This window comes from Eriocheir sinensis, chromosome 9, assembly GCF_024679095.1.
Source record: "Eriocheir sinensis breed Jianghai 21 chromosome 9, ASM2467909v1, whole genome shotgun sequence".
NCBI classification, from domain to species: domain Eukaryota; kingdom Metazoa; phylum Arthropoda; class Malacostraca; order Decapoda; family Varunidae; genus Eriocheir; species Eriocheir sinensis.
Window position 1 is genome coordinate 1,638,531 of NC_066517.1, and position 19,912 is coordinate 1,658,442.

The 19,912-nt window shown below is 45.4% G+C and overlaps 1 long non-coding RNA gene across 1 annotated transcript in view; it reads left to right on the plus strand.

Annotated features, from left to right (window-relative positions):
• Window positions 1-10,112: 10,112 nt before the first annotated feature.
• The window catches only part of LOC126995821 (uncharacterized), a 14,536-nt gene continuing 4,736 nt past the window's right edge, over window positions 10,113-19,912 (plus strand). The window contains exon 1 of the long non-coding RNA XR_007750736.1: window positions 10,113-10,145. This is a non-coding gene — a long non-coding RNA (uncharacterized LOC126995821). The remainder of the gene's footprint in view (window positions 10,146-19,912) is intronic.

The window sequence follows — 19,912 nt, forward strand, 5'->3', positions numbered from 1 at the left end:
TCTCTCCCTCCTTTCTCCCCTTCATCTTTCCCTGCCCTCTCTTTTCCTTTCTCTCCCTTCCTTTCTTCCCTTCCTTTCCTCTCTTTCCTTCCTTCCTTCTACCTTCCATTCTCCCTTCCCTTCCCTTCCCTTCTCTTCCCTTCCCTTCTCTTCCCTTCCCTTCTCTTCCCTTCCCTTCCCTTCCCTTCCCTTCCCTTCCCTTCCCTTTCCGTCCCTTCCTTTCCCGTTCCTTCCTTTCCTTCTCCTTCCTTTCCTTTCCTTTCCTTTCCCTTCCCTTCCCTTCCCTTCCCTTCCCTTCCTTCCCCTTCCCTTCCCTTCCCTTCCTTCCCCTTCCCTTCCCTTTCCGTCCCTTCCTTTCCTTCTCCTTCCTTTCCTTTCCTTTCCTTCCTTTCCCTTCCCTTCCCTTCCATCCAATCCCTCTTCCCCATACATCAGTCTTCATTCATCTCCCGAACCTTCCTCTCTCCTCCTCCTCCTCCTCCTCTACAAACACCGCCCCCATAGACGCTCCAACAATGGGTATCGCTTTCCTTGGCTTCATTAGGCGCCAGACAACGGCCAGGGAAGGTTAATGGTCGAGTCTGTCTTTATTTTCTTCTCTATCTTTCTCTTCCTTCTTTCTCTTTCTTCTTTCCTCCTTTTCGTTATCTATTCCTTCCTTTCTTCCTTCTTTCTCGTCTGCTAAGCTCCCATTACTTTCTTTCCTTTTCTCCTTTCTCTTTTTCGTTCCTTATTTTCTCTTCCTTTTCTTCCTTCTTTCTCTTTCTTCTCTCTTCTTTCCTCCTTTCCTTTCCTTCATCAATTCCTTCCTTTCTTCCTTCTTTCTCGTCTGCTAAGCTCCCATTACTTTCCTTCCCTTTCCTTTTTTCCTTGGTCTTTTTCGTTCCTTATTTTCTCTTCCTTTTCTTCCTTCTTTCTCGTCCTTCTTTCTTTTTCCTCCTTTCGTTTCCTTCATATATTCCTTCCTTTCTTCCTTCTTTCTCGTCTGATAAGCTCCCATTACTTTCTTTCCCCTTCCTTTTTCCTTTCTCTTTTTCGTTCCTTATTTTCTCTTCTGTTCCTTCCTTCTTTCTCTTCCTTCTTTCTTTTTTCCTCCTTTCCTTCATCTATTCCTTTCTTTCTTTATTCTTTCTCGTCTGCTAAGCTCCCATTACTTTTCTTCCTTTTCCTTTTTCCTTTCTCTTTTTCGTTCCTTATTTTCTCTTCCTTTTCTTCCTGTTTTCTCTTCCTTCTTTCTTTTTCCTCCTTTCCTTTCCTTCATCTATTCCTTCCTTTCTTCTTTCTCGTCTGCTAAGCTCCCATTACCTTCCTTTTTCCTTTCTCTTTTTGGTTCCTTATTTTCTCTTCCTTTTCTTCCTTCTTTCTCTTCCTTCTTTCTTTTTCCTCCTTTCCTTTCCTTCATCTATTCCTTCCTTCCTTCTTTCTCGTCTGCTAAGCTCCCATTACTTTCCTTTTTCCTTTCTCTTTTTGGTTCCTTATTTTCTCTTCCTTTTCTTCCTTCTTTCTCTTCCTTCTTTCTTTTTCCTCCTTTCCTTTCCTTCATGTATTCCTTCCTTTCTTCCTTCTTCCTCGTCTGCTAAGCTCCCATTACTTTCCTTTTTCCTTTCTCTTTTTGGTTCCTTATTTTCTCTTCCTTTTCTTCCTTCTTTCTCGTCCTTCTTTCTTTTTTCCTCCTTTCCTTCATCTATTCCCTCCTTTCTTCCTTCATTCTCGTCTGCTAAGCTCCCATTACTTTCCTTCCCCTTCCTTTTTCCTTTCTCTTTTTCGTTCCTTATTTTCTCTTCCTTTTCTTCCTTCTTTCTTTTTCCTCCTTTCGTTTCCTTCATCTATTCCTTCCTTTCTTCCTTCTTTCTCGTCTGCTAAGCTCCCATTACTTTCCTTCCCCTTCCTTTTTCCTTTCTCTTTTTCGTTCCTTATTTTCTCTTCTGTTCCTTCCTTCTTTCTCTTCCTTCTTTCTTTTTTCCTCCTTTCCTTCATCTATTCCTTCCTTTCTTTATTCTTTCTCGTCTGCTAAGCTCCCATTACTTTCCTTCCTTTTCCTTTTTCCTTTCTCTTTTTCGCTCCTTATTTTCTCTTCCTTTTCTTCCTGTTTTCTCTTCCTTCTTTCTTTTTCCTCCTTTCCTTTCCTTCATCTATTCCTTCCTTTCTTCCTTCTTTCTCGTCTGCTAAGCTCCCATTACTTTCCTTTTTCCTTTCTCTTTTTCGTTCCTTATTTTCTCTTCCCTTTCTTCCTTCTTTCTCTTCCTTCTCTCTTCTTTCCTCCTTTCCTTTCCTTCATCAATTCCTTCCTTTCTTCCTTCTTTCTCGTCTGCTAAGCTCCCATTACTTTCCTTCCCCTTCCCTTTTCCTTTCTCTTTTTCGTTCCTTATTTTCTCTTCTGTTCCTTCCTTCTTTCTCTTCCTTCTTTCCTTTTTCCTCCTTTCGTTTCCTTCATCTATTCCCTCCTTTCTTCCTTCATTCTCGTCTGCTAAGCTCCCATTACTTTCCTTCCCCTTCCTTTTTCCTTTCTCTTTTTCGTTCCTTATTTTCTCTTCTGTTCCTTCCTTCTTTCTCTTCCTTCTTTCTTTTTTCCTCCTTTCCTTCATCTATTCCCTCCTTTCTTCCTTCTTTCTCGTCTGCTAAGCTCACATTACTTTCTTTCCTTTTCTCCTTTCTCTTTTTCGCTCATTATTTTCTCTTCCTTTTCTTCCTTCTTTCTCTTCCTTCTTTCTTTTTCCTCCTTTCGTTTCCTTCATCTATTCCTTCCTTTCTTCCTTCTTTCTCGTCTGCTAAGCTCCCAATACTTTCCTTCCCTTTTCTTTTTTCCTTTCTCTTTTTCGCTCTTTATTTTCTCTTCCTTTTCTTCCTTCTTTCAATTCCTTCTTTCTTTTTCCTCCTTTCTTTTCCTTCATCTATTCCTTCCTTTCTTCCTTCTTTCTCGTCTGCCAAGCTCCCATTACTTTCCTTCCTTTTCCTTTTTTCCTTTTTCTTTTTCGTTCCTTATTTTCTCTTCCTTTTCTTCCTTCTTTCCTTCCTATCCTCTAGCTTTTTTCTTCACCTCATATTCTTCCTATCTTTATTGTCTTTTTCTTTTCCTGTCTTCCTTCTTTCTTCTTTCCTTTCCTTTCCTCTCCTTTCCTTCGCCTATTCCTTCCTTTCCTTCAGCTCTTCTTCGTTCTCGTCTGTTATGCTTTTATTTTTATTTTCCTTTCCATTTCTTTTTCTCCCTTTTTCTCTTTTTTTTTGTTTAATCTTTTCCTCCATCCTTTCTGTCCTTTGTCTTATTTTCTCCTCCTCTCTTTCTTCCTTCTTTCCTCATTTATCTGTCCTTTCCTTTCTTCCTCCTATTCTTTTTCTCTCCTGCTAAGCTCCTTTATTTTCTTTCTCTTTTCTTTTTCCTTCCTTGTTCTTTATTTTCTCCTTTTTCTTCCTTCTTTCCTTCCTACTTTTTTTTCCTTTACCTCCTATTTCTGTTTGTCTTCTGTTGTTTGTTTTTCTTTCTTTTTCTTCTTTCTTTTCTTCTTTCATTCTTTGTTTTCTTCTTTTTCTCTTCGTTCTCTTCTCCTTCTTTCTTTTTCTTCTTTTTCTCTTCTTTCCCTTCGTCCTCATTCTTTTTTTATTTATTTTATTTTATTTACACAGACACTTGGTTACATCAGGGCCTAGTACCTATAACATTACATTATATGGCGGCACTAGTTTCAAGGCTAAAGGGAACATAGTTGGTATCCCCTATCTGAAAGCCTAACCTGTTCACAAATTGTTCAGGCACTGGTTCACAAACAGTTTATATTGTTGCCGGTGTGTGAACTGCTGAGGCAGCTGACCGGACGCAAGGAGACGGTTCCATGTCTGCACGTAAGTGTTTATAAACTGCCTCTGGTAGTGAGTCGTCCGGCATCGCTGTACCACCAGAGCCGTGGGTGCCGCCTCCGCTGACCGGGTGTTGGCTGTCACCTCCCGCTCCGGCTGGCGCAGCGTCCTCAGGTGTTCCACTCCCTCCTGCTGTATTTTGTACAGAGTGGTGAGGCCGGCCACGTCTCGCCGGTGTTGGAGGGTTTGCAGGGTCGGTAGGTGCTCCGGTTGTCGATCCGCGATGATCCTCCACGCCCTCTCCTGGATCTTGTCGAGGAGCGCGAGATGGGTACTGGCAGCTCCCCCCCACGTTAGGCACGAATACTCAAGGGAGGATCAGATTTGTGCCTTGTATAAGACCTCGCGCCCTCGACTGTCCATCAGCCAGGAGATTCTGCGTTGGGACGTCAGCTTCCGTGAGGCTGCCCTTGCCAGCTGCTGGATGTGCGTGCGGAAGGTCAGCCTGGAGTCATATGTGAGGCCCAGCACCTCCACTTCCTCACGTGGCGTCAGCTTGAGTCCCTCAAATTCAAGCTGGAGATCCACAGGTGTCCTGGCCACTACCAGCAGCTGAGTTTTTGCTGGGGCAAACTTAACTTGCCACTTACTCCCCCAATCTGCAATTCGCCGGAGTGTGGCTCTTAGTTGTCGTGCTGCCTGGGCCTCTCCTCCTGACTCTATTTTGTGAGTCAAAGTGATGTCATCGGCGAACGCTTTGGCACTAGGAACAAGATGGAGGAGGTCATTTATGTATATGTTCCATAGTAGAGGCCCGATGACGCTGCCTTGTGGCACGCCGGCGTGGATCCGTTGTGGGGAGGACTTGTGCCCATTCAGGACCACTTGAAGGTGGCGTTCCTCTAAGTAATTTTTCATCAGGCACAGAAGCTTTCCCTCCAATCCGGCTGCTCTCATTTTTTTCTAATAGGGCGGTGTGCCACACTCGGTCAAATGCGCCCTCAATGTCTAGTGCCAGAGCAGCAGTGGCTCTTCCTTGGTCCAGCTGTGAACTCCATTCGTTGGATAGTAGTAGGTGGAGATCGGCTGCTGACCGGTTTTTCCTGAAGCCGAACTGCCTGGCACTCAACAGATAGTGCCTATCCAGGTGTCTGGTGATCCGCTCAGCCACTATTCCCTCCAACAATTTTGCCACTGCTGATAGGAGGGACACCGGCCTGTAGTTCCTCACGTTCGTTCGGTCGTTCTTCTTGTGCACAGGAACAACATAGCTAGTCTTCCACTTCTGCGGCCAGGTGGAGGTATGAAGGCATTGGTTGAATATCTTGGAGAGGGGAAGAGCGAGTTCCTTGGCACACTGACGCAGGAGGCGGGGGCTGATATTGTCCGGGCCAACAGCCTTATCTGGGTCTAAGGCCTTCAGTGCCAGATACACCTCCTCCTCCGTTGTTGAGAGGCTTGTCAGCTTTTCATTAGTACCTGGAGGGAGAGTCGGTGGCGCTTTTTCTGGGTGAGGGACGGTCATTTTGGCAGCAAAAGTCTTGGCAAACAACTCTACTTTTTCTTTATTGTTCAGTGCCATGGTGCCATCCTCTCTCCTCAAGGTCGGAACTGTGCCTTCTTGCACCTCACCTTGATGTTCCTTAACCAGGTGCCACCACTGCTTGCTCCCTACCTGGCCTCCTTTTAGTTTATTTTTTGTGGCAGTCACCCATTGGTCCTTAGCCCAGGCCTGGGCGTCATGCATTCGGGCTGCTGCCTCCCTGTGCCTCCTCTTGTTGAAGGCAGTTGGGTTACGCTTATACGTTAGCCAAGCGCGGTGTTTGGCGTCTGATGCTGCACGACACCTCGGCCCGAACCACGGCTGGTCGGACGGCTTGGATCTGTGCTCGCGGTGTGGCACCCACCGGTTTCATCTTTTCCTCCACTTTCTCTGTCCTCTGATTCCTCTTTTTCTCTCTTCCTTCCTTTCTTTCCTCCTCTTCCTTTATTTTTTCCATTTTTCTTTCTTTTTTTCTCTTCCTTATATTTTTTCCTCCACTTTCTGTCCTTGTTTTCACTTTTTCTCTCTTCCTTCCTTTCTTTCCTCCACTTCCTTTATCTTTTCCTTATTCTCTTTCTTTTCTCTCCTTTTCTTCATGTCCTAATTATTGTACTTTCTCTCTTCTCTCCTTCCTTCTCTTCTTTCTCTTCTTGATCTCTTTACTCCACCGTTTCTCCCTTCTTTGCTTTCTCCTATCTTTATTACTTCCTTTCTTCTTCTTTCCTTCTCTTTGTTATCTCCTCCTCCTCCTCCTCCTCCGTCTCATCTTTCTATTTTTTTCACTTTATAATTGTTTTTTTTTCATTTTTTATTTTATTTTATCTTTTTCTCTTCCTTTCTTTCTTCTTTCCTCATTTGCCTGCCCTTTTCTTCACCTCCTCCTCTTCTTTTCCTCCTTTTAACCTTTTTTTTCTTTTCCTTCTATTCGTTTTCCTTCTTTCTCCCCTTTCTCTTCTTTATCACTTTCCTCCACCTACTCTTCGTTGTTTTCTCTTCGTCTCTCTCTTCCTCTCTTCTTCCTTCTCTTTTTTATCTCTTTTTCTCTCACTCCCTCTTCTTAGTCTCTCTCTTTCCTTATTTTTTCTTTACCTACTTTTCCTTCTCTCCATTTCCTTCTTTCTCTTCCTTCCTCCCTTCCTCCATCCTCCTTCCTTCTTCTCTTTTCCTTTGTCCTTATTTTTCTTTCCTCTCTTTCAAGTCTGCTTTCTTCTATGTTTCCTCCTCTTTCTCTTTCTTCCTCTTCTCTATCTCCTTTCCTCCTCCTCCTCCTCCTCCTCTTCTTCTTCTTCCTTCTCTCATCTTTCCTCCATGTAATTTCTTCGTGTCATTTTTCGTTCCCTTCCCTTCCTCCAATTTCCTCTTAATTTTCCTCCTCCTTCTTCCTCTTTTATCTCTCCCTTCCCTCTCCTCCTCCTCGTCTCTCCTCCTTTCTCCTTCTTATTATATTTTTCCTCCTTGTAATTTCTTCCTCTCATCTTTCCCTCCTCCAATTCCATCTTCCTCTTTTATTTTCCTCCCCTCCTTCTTCCTCCTCTTTTATCTCTCCTCTTTCCTCCACCTCTTCTTCTCCTCTTCATTCTCTCTCTCTCTCTCTCTCTCTCTCTCTCTCTCTCTCTCTCTCTCTCTCTCTCTCTCTCTCTCTCTCTCTCTCTCTCTCTCTCTCTCTCTCTCTCTCTCTCTCTCTCTCTCTCTCTCTCTCTCTCTCTCTCTCTCTCTCTCTCTCCTTCTTCGCTCAATTTTTTTCTTATCTCTCCTTTCTCTCATTTTTCGTCCCTTCTCCTTTTCTTCCCATCCTCCTTCTCATTCGTCCTTGTCACTCTCTCCCTTCTTCTTCTTCTTCTTCTTTCTCCTTCCCTTGTCTTCTTACCCTGTTTCTTGATGGTTCTTCTTTTTCTTCTTTTTCTTTTTCCTTTTCGTCTCCTTCGTGTTCTTGTTCTTTTGTTTCTTCTTCTTTCTTTCTTTCTTTCATCGTTTATCTCTTGTTCCTGTTCTTCTTATTCTTCATGTTCGTCTTTTTCTTCTTTCGTTTCTTCTTCTTCTTCCTCTTCTTCTTTTTCTTTTCTTTCTTTCTCTTCTTTTTCTTCATTTTTTTCTTTTTCTTCTTTTCTTCTTGTCTCATTATTATTGTTTATCATCATTATTATTATTATTAGTTTTACAGTCCTTATTTTCACCACCACCACCACCACCACCATCACCACCGCCACCGCCGCCACCGCCGCCGCCGCCATTATTAAGCCAGCTATAAATATTCGCAGCCTTTCATCGCCTCTCGCCGCCCTGGTTATTGCAGTTCGCCTTTTTTCCCATTCTTCACAAGTCGCCCCTAAAGTTTGCTTCACACTATCGTTTTTTTCACGCGCGGGTAAAAAATCGCACGGTTTAGAAATACGTACATGAAGTTCCGCGCGGCAAGATTCCCGCGCGGCAGAGATTCACCCTCTACTTGCATCCTCGCGTGTTAAAATCCTATGGAAATCTACTGTTTTATTAAGAAGGACTGATTGATTGATAGAGTGCTAGCTAGGCAAACAGATAGACGAACCGCGTGGGAAAAAAAAAACGTTCGTGTGTAGACTTGCCCTCGACAATCTACCGCGCGCCAAATTTACCGCGCATGAGAAAACCGCTCCTGTGAATCGAGTCATTGGTGTGGTGTGAGCGACGGGGTCCAGTTTTGCGTTTTCTATGCCTCGCCAAGGTTGTCAACGCATTATTACGCCGGCCAGGGAAGGTTTATGGCCTGAAATGACCTTAATATTGCCCCTTTGTCTCTCTCTCTCTCTCTCTCTCTCTCTCTCTCTCTCTCTCTCTCTCTCTCTCTCTCTCTCTCTAATAGTCTCGTTTTTAAGATAATTTTTTGGGTATTTGTTTTATTTACGTTTGTGTGTGTGTGTGTGTGTGTGTGTGTGTGTGATTGGGGAGGCGGGTCGATTCTGAGCAAGTCCTAAACACACACACACACACACACACACACACACACACACACACACACACACACACACACACAGCCTCCCCTCTTCCCATCTTTACACGCAAACAAGTATTATCCACTCTCCCTCTCCTCACTTTTATTCCTCTTTGTCTATTCTCCTTTCCTCCCCTCATCTCCCCTCTCCTTCCCCTCCTCTTCCCCTCCCTTTCTCTTCATCTCTCCTTCCCTCTCTTCCCCTCCTTCCCTTCAAATCTCTCTCTCTCTCTCTCTCTCTCTCTCTCTCTCTCTCTCTCTCTCTCTCTCTCTCTCTCTCTCTCTCTCTCTCTCTCTCTCTCTCTCTCTCTCTCTCTCTCTCTCTCTCTCTCTCTGTGTGTGTGTGTGTGTGTGTGTGTGTGTGTGTGTGTGAAAGAGAGAGAGAGAGAGAGAGAGATCGTGCGTGCGTGCGTGCGTATCCAAGGACATCTCCTTTTATTTACGCTTTCGTCGCGTTAAAGAGTGACGTGTTAACAGAGGAGGAGGGAGGAGGAGGAGGAGGAGGAGGAGGAGGAGGAGGAAGTGAGTGAATGGGAAAAAAGAAGAAGGGAAAGAGAAAGAGGAAAAGGAAAAGAAAGAAAGAGGAAGAGGGGGGAAGCAGCGGGGGAGGGAAAGAGAAAGAGGAAGAGGAAAAGGAAGAAAAAGAAAGAGAAAGAGGGGGGAAGCAGCGGGGAGGAAGAATAAGAGGAAGGAAAAGGAAGAGGAAGAAAGAGGAAGAGGGGGAGGAATCGGAGGATGGAAAGAATAAGAGGAAGGAAAAGGAAGAGAAAGAAAGAGGAAGAGGGGGGAAAGAGCGGGGGAGGGAAAGAATAAGAGGAAGGAAAAGGAAGAGGAAGAAAGAGGAAGAGGGGGAAGGAGCGAGGGAGGGAAAGAATAAGAGGAGGGAAAAGGAAGAGGAAGAAAGAGGAAAAGGGGGGAAGGAGCGAGGGAGGGAAAGAATAAGAGGAGGGAAAAGGAAGAGGAAGAAAGAGGAAAAGGGGGGAAGGAGCGGGGGAGGGAAAGAATAAGAGGAAGGAAAAGGAAGAGGAAGAGGGGGAAGAAGCGGGGGAGGGAAAGAGGAGGAGGAGGAAGGGAAAGAGGAAGACGAAGGGAAAGAGAAAAACGAATGGGAAAAGGGAGAAGGGAAAGAGGAAGAGGAAGGGAAAGAGGGAGAAGAATTAGAAGAGGAAAAGGAAGGGAAAGAGGAAGACAAACGGGAAAGAGAAAGACGAATGGGAAATGGAAGAAGGGAAAGAGGAAGAGGAAGGGAAAGAAAGCGAAAGAGGAAGGAAAAGAAAGAGAAACAGGAAGTGAAAGAGAAAAATGGAAGAAGAAGAGGAGGAGGAGGAGGAGGAGGAGGAGTTATAAATAGGAGGTGGAAGTAATAAGGATACGAAAAAGAGGAGAAAGAGGAAAAGAAGAAGATTAAAAAGGAAGAGAAGACTGGCATGTTGACGCGTTTTTGGAGGAGGAGGAGGAGGAGGAGGAGGAGGAGGAAGAGGACGAGGAAGAGGAGGAGGAGGAAAGAAGGAAGCAGATGAAAGGAAAAGAAGGAAGAGATAGAAAGAAATAAAACACGAACTATAAAATTGAAGAAAAAAAGCATTAAATTCATAACATAGACATTCAAAGCCTCCTCCTCCTCCTCCTCCTCCTCCTCCGCCTCTTTCCCACTTGGAAGCATTTGGACGAAGAAACCTAATTATTATGTAATTCTCTCTCTCTCTCTCTCTCTCTCTCTCTCTCTCTCTCTCTCTCTCTCTCTCTCTCTCTCTCTCTCTCTCTCTCTCTCTCTCTCTCTCTCTCTCTCTCTCTCTCTCTCTCTCGAGCAGGAGCCCAGAGGGGTGAGCCTAGCTGAAAAGGGTAAGTAGGCTGGAGTACCTTTGAGGAAAGAATAGGTAAAGCAGTTTTAGGGTACAAAGTCAGGCTAAGATGAGTGAGAATAGGTGGGCGCGCAAGGTATATGAGTGGGCGGGACAGGGGACGAAGTGGAACAAGTCTAGCATACACTGGGAGAAGAGATGTGGGCTGGAGGGCTTCACACTCTCGGAGATGATGTTAGGGGGGGAGGAGAAAGAAGTGAAGCATAGAGTGAATGAGAGTTCAGGAGAGGGGCAGGGTAGACTGGAGCCAGAGGGTGGGGGCAAAGAGTTCTCTAGAACGTGTACGTTACGCTTCTGGCGGGTGTAACCAACCAATGAAAATTTCTGGCATTGGTTGTTGTTTTTATTCAGGGAGATGTGCTGAACATTTTACAGCAAGTTTCATTGGGTTACTCAAGGAACTGATTTATCTCAGTATGGGTGGGGGGGTCACCCCTATGGGGGCTTCTGGCGAGGGTAACCAATCAATGAAAATTTCTGGCACTGGTTGTGTTTTATACAGGGGGATGTGCTGAACATTTTACAACAAGTTTCATTGGGTTACTCAGTGAGCTGATCTAGCTCAGTAGGGGGGGTCACCCCTATGGGGGCTTCTGGCGGGGGTAGCCAATCAATGAAAATTTCTGGCACGGGTTGTGTTTTATACAGGGGGATGTGCTGAACATTTTACAGCGTTTCACTGGGTTACTCGATGAGCTGATCTAGCTCAATTTCTGACTCCGATATTTTGTGTCTGGCGGACCCCACCCACCAGTGAAAATGTCTGGCACCCATATTCCAAAGATGTGGAGATGGTGCCGATTAAACAGAGTGGTTTCGAGTGGTTACCCTTTGGGCTGATATAGCTGATATTTTGGGTGCCATTTCAACCCCCTAGTAGCCACACCCACCACGGGGCACCCGGCAGACCTCCAGATCCTTTGATTTGGACCCATGCCCAATGTGATGGTACACGTAAGAATTGGTAACCTTTTCAGCTAGGCTCACCCCCCTGGTCTCTCTCTCTCTCTCTCTCTCTCTCTCTCTCTCTCTCTCTCTCTCTCTCTCTCTCTCTCTCTCTCTCTCTCTCTCTCTCTCTCTCTCTCTCTCTCTCTCTCTCTCTCTCTCTCTCTCTTTTATTTTAACATGTTCAGTACATTAGTACATGGCAATATTATTTTTCTAAGCTAAAGTTCCCCCGGCCCGTTGGGGAGCTATTTAAAAGCTTCTGCCGAGGTTACAACTACATACATGTTTGTAAATTATTTGCAAGCGTTTACATTTACGCTTTTTACGGTGGGTGTAGGAGTAGCCACCTGTGGGACGTAACCTTCATCTGCTGAGTGGACAGTTGCGTCACGTCCACATCAGCAGTGAGATTGTTCCACCACACCACCGCTGCGATGGAGAAGGCACGTTGGTGGGTGCTGGAGCGGGCCATTGGCACTTCTAGGAGGGAGGCGTTGCTCAGCACCGTTCTCGTGCTGCGCTCAGACCTCCTCCAGGTAGCCCTCAGGTCCGTCAGGTGGGGCACTAGGCCCACTTGTGCCTTGTGTAGCACCGTCAGGGCAGCGACGCAGCGACGGTGCTCCAGGCTGTTCAGCTGGTTCGTGGCTGGTCTTGCCCGTCCCTCGTGTGGTTGTTGTTGTTGTTGTCGTCGATGTTGTTGCCGCTGTCTCCCACTGGCTCGGTCGGTGGTGCTGGGTGCCGTTGATGAGGCGTTCAGCCCTCCTCTGCACCTTGTCCAGCAGGTTGAGGTGGCAGCGGGCGCTGGCCATCCAGGTGAGCGGTGCATACTCCATCACTGGACGGACTTGTGCCTTATAGAGGGTGTTCAGGCCCTCAGCGTCGAGGAGGTTCTTCATGCGGCGCAGGAGGTTCACCTTATGGGAGGCTTTATGCGCCATCCTTTCAAGGTGACGGTCGAACCGCAGCTGGGAGTCCACCTCCACGCCCAGGATGTCGACGCTGGACTGCAGAGGGATGGTGTCATTCCCGAATCTCAGCCTGCCGTGGAGCTGCCTCGCGTCCTCCCGAGAACGTAATATTACCATGGCCTGGGTTTTGTCAGGGTCAAACCTGACTTACCACCTCTTTCCCCAGGCCATTATGTCTGCCAACTGTCTGTTGACGGACTCTATCACGTCCTGGGCTTCCTCCCTCTTGTATGTTCTGGAGAGGGTGCAGTCGTCGGCGTAGGCGCTTGCTGCCGGGATGGTTTGCAGGAGGTCGTTAAAGTATATGTTCCACAGAATAGGTCCAAGGACGGACCCCTGTGGAACGGAGGCCTCCACCGGGAAGCTGGTCGAGGTGCTTCCGTTGACTGCTACGTGGAGGCTCCTGCCTAACAGGTAGTTTGAGAGCAGGCGCAGCAGGTCCCCCGTGATGCCTAGTTGCTGTAGCTTCGCCGTCAGACCGCGGTGCCAAACGGAGTCGAACGCGCCAGCTATATCCAGGGCAATCACGAGAGAGGGGTGGCCGTCATCAAGGGCGTCAGGCCAGGACTTTGAGAGGAGAAGGAGGAGGTCGGAGGTAGAGTTGCCTTTCCGAAAACCAAACTGCTTCGGTGACTGCAGGTGGTTTTCCTCGAGGAAGGATGTCAATTGGTCCCCGATGATCCTCTCAAATATCTTGCTGATGATTGGGAGGAGTGATATTGGCCTGTAATTGCCTGGCTCAGACCTGGATTTTTTCTTGTGTACGGGTGTAACTCTGGCCTCCTTCCACTGCGCAGGCCACACCTCGCTCTGCAGGCATCGCCGGAAGATCTGGGCGAGGGGGCTGTTGAGCTCATCGGAGCATCGCCGCATAAGTATGGACTGACGATGTCAGGGCCTGGTGCCTTCCTAGTGTTGACGCCCCTCAGATGTCTCCTGACAGCGTCCGCAGAGATTAGCACACACTCTAGTCTTGAGGCGATGAGTTGGGGGAGGGTGGGCGGCTGCCTGTCTGGTTCCTGGGTTGTCATCTTTTGACTGAAGTGACAGGCCAGCAGGTCAGCCTTTTCCATGCTGGTGATGGACAGGTCTCCGTCAGGTTTCTCTCTCTCTCTCTCTCTCTCTCTCTCTCTCTCTCTCTCTTGCTGTAAATTGCTTCTTTCATTCGTAGTTTCTTTTCATCACTTCTCTGTCAGTCTTTTTCCTCCTCCTCCTCCTCCTCCTCCTCCTACTCCTCCTCCTCCTCCTCCTCCTCCTCCTTCTCTTACATTTATATTCGTCTAAATGTTAGCTTGTCATTTTCACCTCGTCTTCAATCTCTCCTTCTCCTTTCCCTCCTCCTCTTCATCTCTTTCCTCCTCCTCCTTTTCTTCTTCCTCTTGTTTTTTCCACATCTTCCTTTTCTCCTCTTCTTCCTCTTCTCTGAGCCGGTTAAGTTTTCTCTTCTTTCTCTTCTGCATTATTTTCCTTTTTCTCCTCCTCCTTCTCTTCCTCTTCTCTGAGTCGGTTAAGTTTTCCTCATATCTCTTCTACATTATGCTCCTTTTCTCTTCTTTCTCTTTCTTTAGCAGGTTAACTTTTTCTCCTCCTTATCTTCTACATCAACCTCCTTTTCCTCCTCCTCATCCTTGCGTTTCCTGAGTAAGTTTAGTTTTTATTTCACTTCCCTCACATCCTCCTCCTTTTCCACCTCCTCGTCCTCTTCTTTCTCCTCCTCCTCTTAGATTTCCATTAGCACGTTTAGTCTTCTTATCTATCTCTTGCACACCCGTCTCCTTTTCTTCCTTCTTCAAGTTATAACCGGACAGGTCTCGGAAGATACCCACTCACTTCCCATTGACCTATAGCTTGATACATAGATCTTAATATGGAGGATGAAGAAGAAAGAGAAATCAAATTGCTGTTCTACTCTATGGGTCCTATTCTTAAACTATCGACGCCCCAGCACACGCATTTGACATGGGTTTCGTAGGAGTTGTGGCGTGCGTTTCCAGGGGTAGTTTTATGACCCTGGTGGTAGTCTGACCCTTCTTCTATACCGTGAACCTTAAGAAGCACTCATAAAACCCGACTGATCTCCTTTTCTGCCTTTGGAAAGAGTTGATGTGAAAGGTCGAAGAGGTGGGGGTCATATTCTTAAGCATTTCGACGCGCGGGCACACAAACATTTGACTTTCGTGGGAGTTGTGGGGAGCATTTCCAGGGGTAGTTTGATAAGGCTTCTGTACCTTGAATGTGTAAAGCTAACTTGAGACCACGATTAACTTCCTCTTCGGCCTTAAGAAATAATTGGTGGGAGGCGGAAGCGTTTGAAAATATCTCCCTATAAATCCTTAGTTATAGGCAGAGGCGATGCGATTTACCTCACTTTCTGTTATTTACGTTTAAGAAAATAGGGGATGCTGTCACTTAGTGTTTTTATTAAGGGAGACAAGACTATTTTTTTTATTCGCCAAACTGTTATTGTGAATTAAGAGTGGAAACTTGCCATATCATTTCTACTTCTGGCTTTCTTTCTTCTCCATGAATCAGAAAGTTGTCATCATGTTATGTCTTGCTCATGTCATATGTCATGTCATGCCATGAGTACCATCTGTACGACCTTAATATTGCTCCTACAGAAATGAAACTTGGGACATTAATTGTTCAATATGAGCCTATAGCACAGCACTCTCCGTATGCTTAATTTTAATTTGATTTTTTTTACATTAAAAAAAATATATACAGAAATCTCGGTGTGGCTCTACTGCCGCATGTTTTCTCAATAACTATTATTTTTCTCTTACATATAAAGGAAATGAAAAAATCTGAGGGTGTTGTGTTGAAGGCAATAGATGGCCCAATTCTTAAGTGTATATAACAGGTTTTGGGTTGTTGACGATTTTCCTAATGCGAAGGAACTGATTCTGAGATATTGGGCGTCAAAGTATTTTGTCTGTTAGCTTCTCTTGTACTTCATCTGAATCTCTCTTTTACTTCATCTGAATTGCCTATAATTCACAAGTAACTATTCTTTGTTAAGGCTAGGTGATATAATACTAAATTATATCCATTTATTGCTCAAAATACAAGTAAAAATGAAACAGACTAAACATTTCCTGTAACCCAGCAAGCACAGCCAGCTAGAGTTCTCCCGCCTCTTATGTGATTCCTTCTTCTTGTATCTTAATTTTTTCCTCTTCAGGCTTCTTTTGTCTCTTCTGTATTCTTTCCTGTTTCACTCTTTCACGCTTCTCCATGATTTTCACCCGTTTCAAGTCCAATTTTTCAGCTATGGCTTTCCCAACATTACCAAGCCCTTCCACTTCAGCAACCCTTTCCCAAAGTTGAACTTCGTGACAACTGCTCCTACACTATATTCAACTCTTTTCCTTGGAAAGCGGAGCCTTCGTGGTGCAGTGGTTAGCACACTCGGCTCACAATCGAGAGAGCCCGGGTTCGACTCCCGGGTGGAGTGGAAAAATTTGGACGGCTTTTCCGATACCCTACGCCCCTGTCCACCCAGCAGTGAATGGGTACCAGGTATTAATCGGGGGTTGTGTCCCGTCTCCTGGGATCTGTTCCCTTCTCCTATAATTCCTTCCCCCTCCTGTCTCCCTCCGGCATATGACCACAGATGTTGCCCCGACTAAACGAAATTTTCCAACTTTCCGTGGAAAGTACTTAGGCTTTGGCAAACCACTCCAAATGACACTGTGCAGACTCTCATTAACATTTAGCGTACAGCCTCTGCATATCTGTACTAGTTCACTCCTCGCAGGTCGTTGGTACACAGGCATTACGTGGGATAGCACATCCTCCCATATATAGGTTGACATGTTCTTCATGCGGTCCAGGAACCTCATCATTTGCCACTGCCCTCTGGTAGAAACACCATGAAGTGCTCCCTACAGGGCAGCTGCCATGTTTTTTTTTTAGTCCGTGCTCCTGCAGTGCTTCAGAGTTGCATATATGTTCCGTTTCATATCCTCCACATCTTTTCCGCTTCTGATGGCGTTATTGAAGTAACGTTAATAGAAGAATCAGACGTCCTAGACGAGTAAATAAGGGTGAGTTTTACGCTAGCCCCTGACGCGCGGCAACACGCCCTCCAGCACATAGGCACGTACCGTTGCCTGTTCCCACCAGCAAATGTTTTCTATACCGTTTTTATTAGTTATAACGTTTATAACAACATATAGAATAATTCTAAATATGTTTTGGAAAATCAATTATTGGGTCGGGAAGTCTTGTCTCCCCTTATCTCTTGCATAAGGGGTTGGATAGCATAGGGATGAGAGAGAGAGAGAGAGAGAGAATTTTTAAACACACACACACACTTTTATTCAACACGAAATTAGAAAAAAAAGCTTACTATTAATATTTAATCTCTCTCTCTCTCTCTCTCTCTCTCTCTCTCTCTCTCTCTCTCTCTCTCTCTCTCTCTCTCTCTCTCTCTCTCTCTCTCTCTCTCTCTCTCTCTCTCTCTCTCTCTCCCCCCCCTCTCTCTCATCCCAGCCACTCCTCGCCGCGTTTTTGAAGTGCTTAATTAAATGGAAATGAGCGTCACGCCGGAGTCCAGGCTCTCGACAACGCGCGCTGGGAGAGTAGAGGCTGGGAGGCTTAAGCGGCGATGGGCTGACTTAGTTTTTTTCTGATTTAGTTTTTTTCTATCTTATTTTGTCCCTATACCAGTCTTACTTCTTTATTCTCTTTCTTCTCTCTGGTCTGCTCTCTCCCTTCCTCTCCCTCCTCCTCCTCCTCCTTCCTGTTTGATATGTTCTGTGTTGTGTTTTGGTCAGTTCTTATTGGTTTTATTTTTCTTCTTCTCCGTTCTCTACATTCTCGTTCTTCTCTTTCGTTTTTTCTCTTGTTCCTCCTCCTCCTCCTCCTCCTCCTCCTCCTCCTTCTTCGTGTCTTGTTTTCTGTTGCATATTGGTCTGTTTTTATTCGCTGTCCCTTTCTTCATTTCTATTCCTCTTTGTTGTCTTCATTCTCCTCCTCCTCCTACTTGCAAAGTATCAACATTTGCTGATGACACAAAAATTGCTAGTAAAGTAACTGCGACACTCGACGAAGAAGCTTTACAATCAGATCTAGATCGACTTGCACGTTGGGCCAATCAATGGCAAATGAAATTTAACGTTGACAAATGTAAAGTGTTACACATCGGAAACAATAACAATCGCGTTCGGTACGTAATGAATGGCCAACAACTTTCTGCAGTGAGTAAAGAAAAGGATCTTGGAATCACTATATCAAGCGATTTAAAGCCCGGTCAGCATTGTTCAGAGGTAGTTAAAACTGCAAACGAATTGGTTGGCTTCATCGGACGAGTCTTTAATAATAAATCGGAAAAAGTAATATTAAAACTTTAGGGTAGGCGGTGGCCGAACTGGTAGCGTACTGGACCCACATTCGCCGCGTGATGGACGACGCGGGTTCCTCACGCTTTACCGCTCACTTTTCAGTGTCAACCGCCGAGTGGCCGACTACTACATGCTGTCACAAAGTACCCATCAACCCGGACTCTAGGAAGCCGTGGGCGAAAGAAGAACGAGTCCGGGGGCAGCATGAGCCAATGCATATGGGCGCCACTATAAACACTCGCCTCGCCCAGACGGGCTGGGCGATATGGGCTTACCTGGAAGAAAGCGGGCCGACCATCTGAGCCCCCACCGGGAAGAATGCCTACCACCGGCGCAAGCCAGGCAACAAAATAATTCGTTGGTTCGACTCCATCTAGAATACTGTGTACAGTTTTGGTCTCCCTATTACAGAAAAGACAGAAAAGTTGGAACGGGTTCAACGAAGAGTAACAAAGATGATTCCTAGGTTGAGAAATTTATCGTATGAACAAAGGCTTAAAAAAGTAAATTTATTCAGCCTATCAAAACAAAAAATTGATGCGATCTAATAGAAGTGTTTAAAATGTTTAAAGGATTTAGTGATATTAATGCGGAAGATTACTTCACAATTGATCGATCAAATAGAACAAGAAATCACAATTTGAAGATAAGTGGTAAAAGATTCTCGTCGCACGAAGCTAAACACTTCTTCTTCAATCGAGTTGTTAATGTTTGGAACTCTCTACCCTGTGATGTCGTTGATAGTACAACAGTTACGGCCTTCAAGAATAGATTAGACAAGTGTTTTGAATCCAACCAGCAACTAAGATATTACTCATTGTCATAATAACGTTAAGTTCTTGTGTCCTTGTCCGTTTTTATCGCCCGGTTAGTGGTAGCAGTAATGGTAGTTCTTTCCACTTTCCTACATAATTTCCATGCAGTTTTTCCATGCTGCATGGTTCTTTTTCCTTTCCTGCCAGCTTTGACCTTCGCCTTTGCTGTCCTTCATCTTCCACCTTTGAATAGATAGTTAGTGTAGCTTGTTACAAACAGCCTCGTGAGGACCAACAGGTCTGCTGTTGTTTGTTCTGCCTTTGTGTTCTCTTTTTTGTTCCTCCTCCTCCTCCTCCTCCTCCTCCACTTCTTCCTCCTCCTCCTCTTCCTTTGTGTTTTGATTTTAGTCTTTTTATTCGCCATCCTTTTTTTCATTTCCATTCCTCTTTTTGTTTTCTTCATGCTCGTCCTTCTCCTCCTCTCCCTCATCCTCTTCCTCCTTCTCTTCCTCCTTCTCCTCCTCTTCCTCCTCCTCCTTCGTGTTTTGATTCCTGTTTTATTTCGGTCTGTTTTTATTCGCTTCACTTTTCTTCTACATTTCAATCCTTCTCTTCCTTTTCTTCGTTCGCTTCTTTCTCTTCGTTTTCCTCTCGCTCCTCCTCTTCCTCCTCCTCCTCCTCCTCCTCTCACTACTTCTTCGTGTTTGGCTTTCTGCAATATTTCGATCTGTTTTTTTTTCCCTTATACTTTTCTTCCTCGTTTCCATCCTTCTCTTCGTCTGTTGTTTGGGGCGGTGAGAATTTTCTTTGTTTTGTTGTCTGGTTTAGTTTCAATGTTGTTATTTTTATACTTCATCTTTTATCCTTTCCTTCGTTTGGTCATAGTGGTGGTGGTGGTGGTGTTTTTTTTTAATATATCTCTTTTTCTGTTTTGTTTTGTTTATTTTTCTTCATTTTCGTCCTTTTCTTCGTCCTTCTCCTCTTCCTCCTCCTCCTTCTTCTCTTCCTCTTCGTTCTCCTCTTCTTCCTCCTCCTCCGCCTTCTTTTCGTTTTCCTCTTGTTCCTCCTCCTCCTTTTCTTCGTTCTCTTCTTCCTCCTCCTCCTCCTCCTCCTCCTCCTCCTCCTCCTCCTCCTCTTCGTTCTCCTCTTCTTCTCCTCCTCTTCGTTCTCCTCTTCTTCTTCCTCCTCCTCTTTACTGGAAAGGATTCAACGACGCGCCACGAAAACGATACCAACCTTAAGGGCTCAACCGTACGAGGAACGACTCAAGCGACTCAATCTCTTTACATTGGAGAAAAGACGCCTACGAGGAGATATGATTCAAGTCTTCAAGTATCTAAAAAAATTCAATAACGTCGATTACTCCAATTTCTTTGAATTGCAAACCAACCTAAGAACTAGAAATAACGGTTTACCCATTCAGTCTAGTCGATGTAACACAGACATCGGAAGGAGTTTCTTTTCAAACCGAGTCATCCGTCACTGGAACAATCTTCCTTCAGAAGTAGTAAATGCGAATACTATCAACTCCTTCAAATATAGAATCGACCGTCACTTCGCTGCGTCGGGAGTAAACTGAATAGTGAGTTGCTTTCATCTGCTCATCAATATCGAGGCGCTTTTATCTGCTCCTCATGTGTCGTTTGCTTTTCCCCACTCTCCCCAGGCCCCAGGCTGTCAGGCAGGTCAAATCCCTCAAGCAGGCAGCCTTCTCGTAGCCCTCGTTTC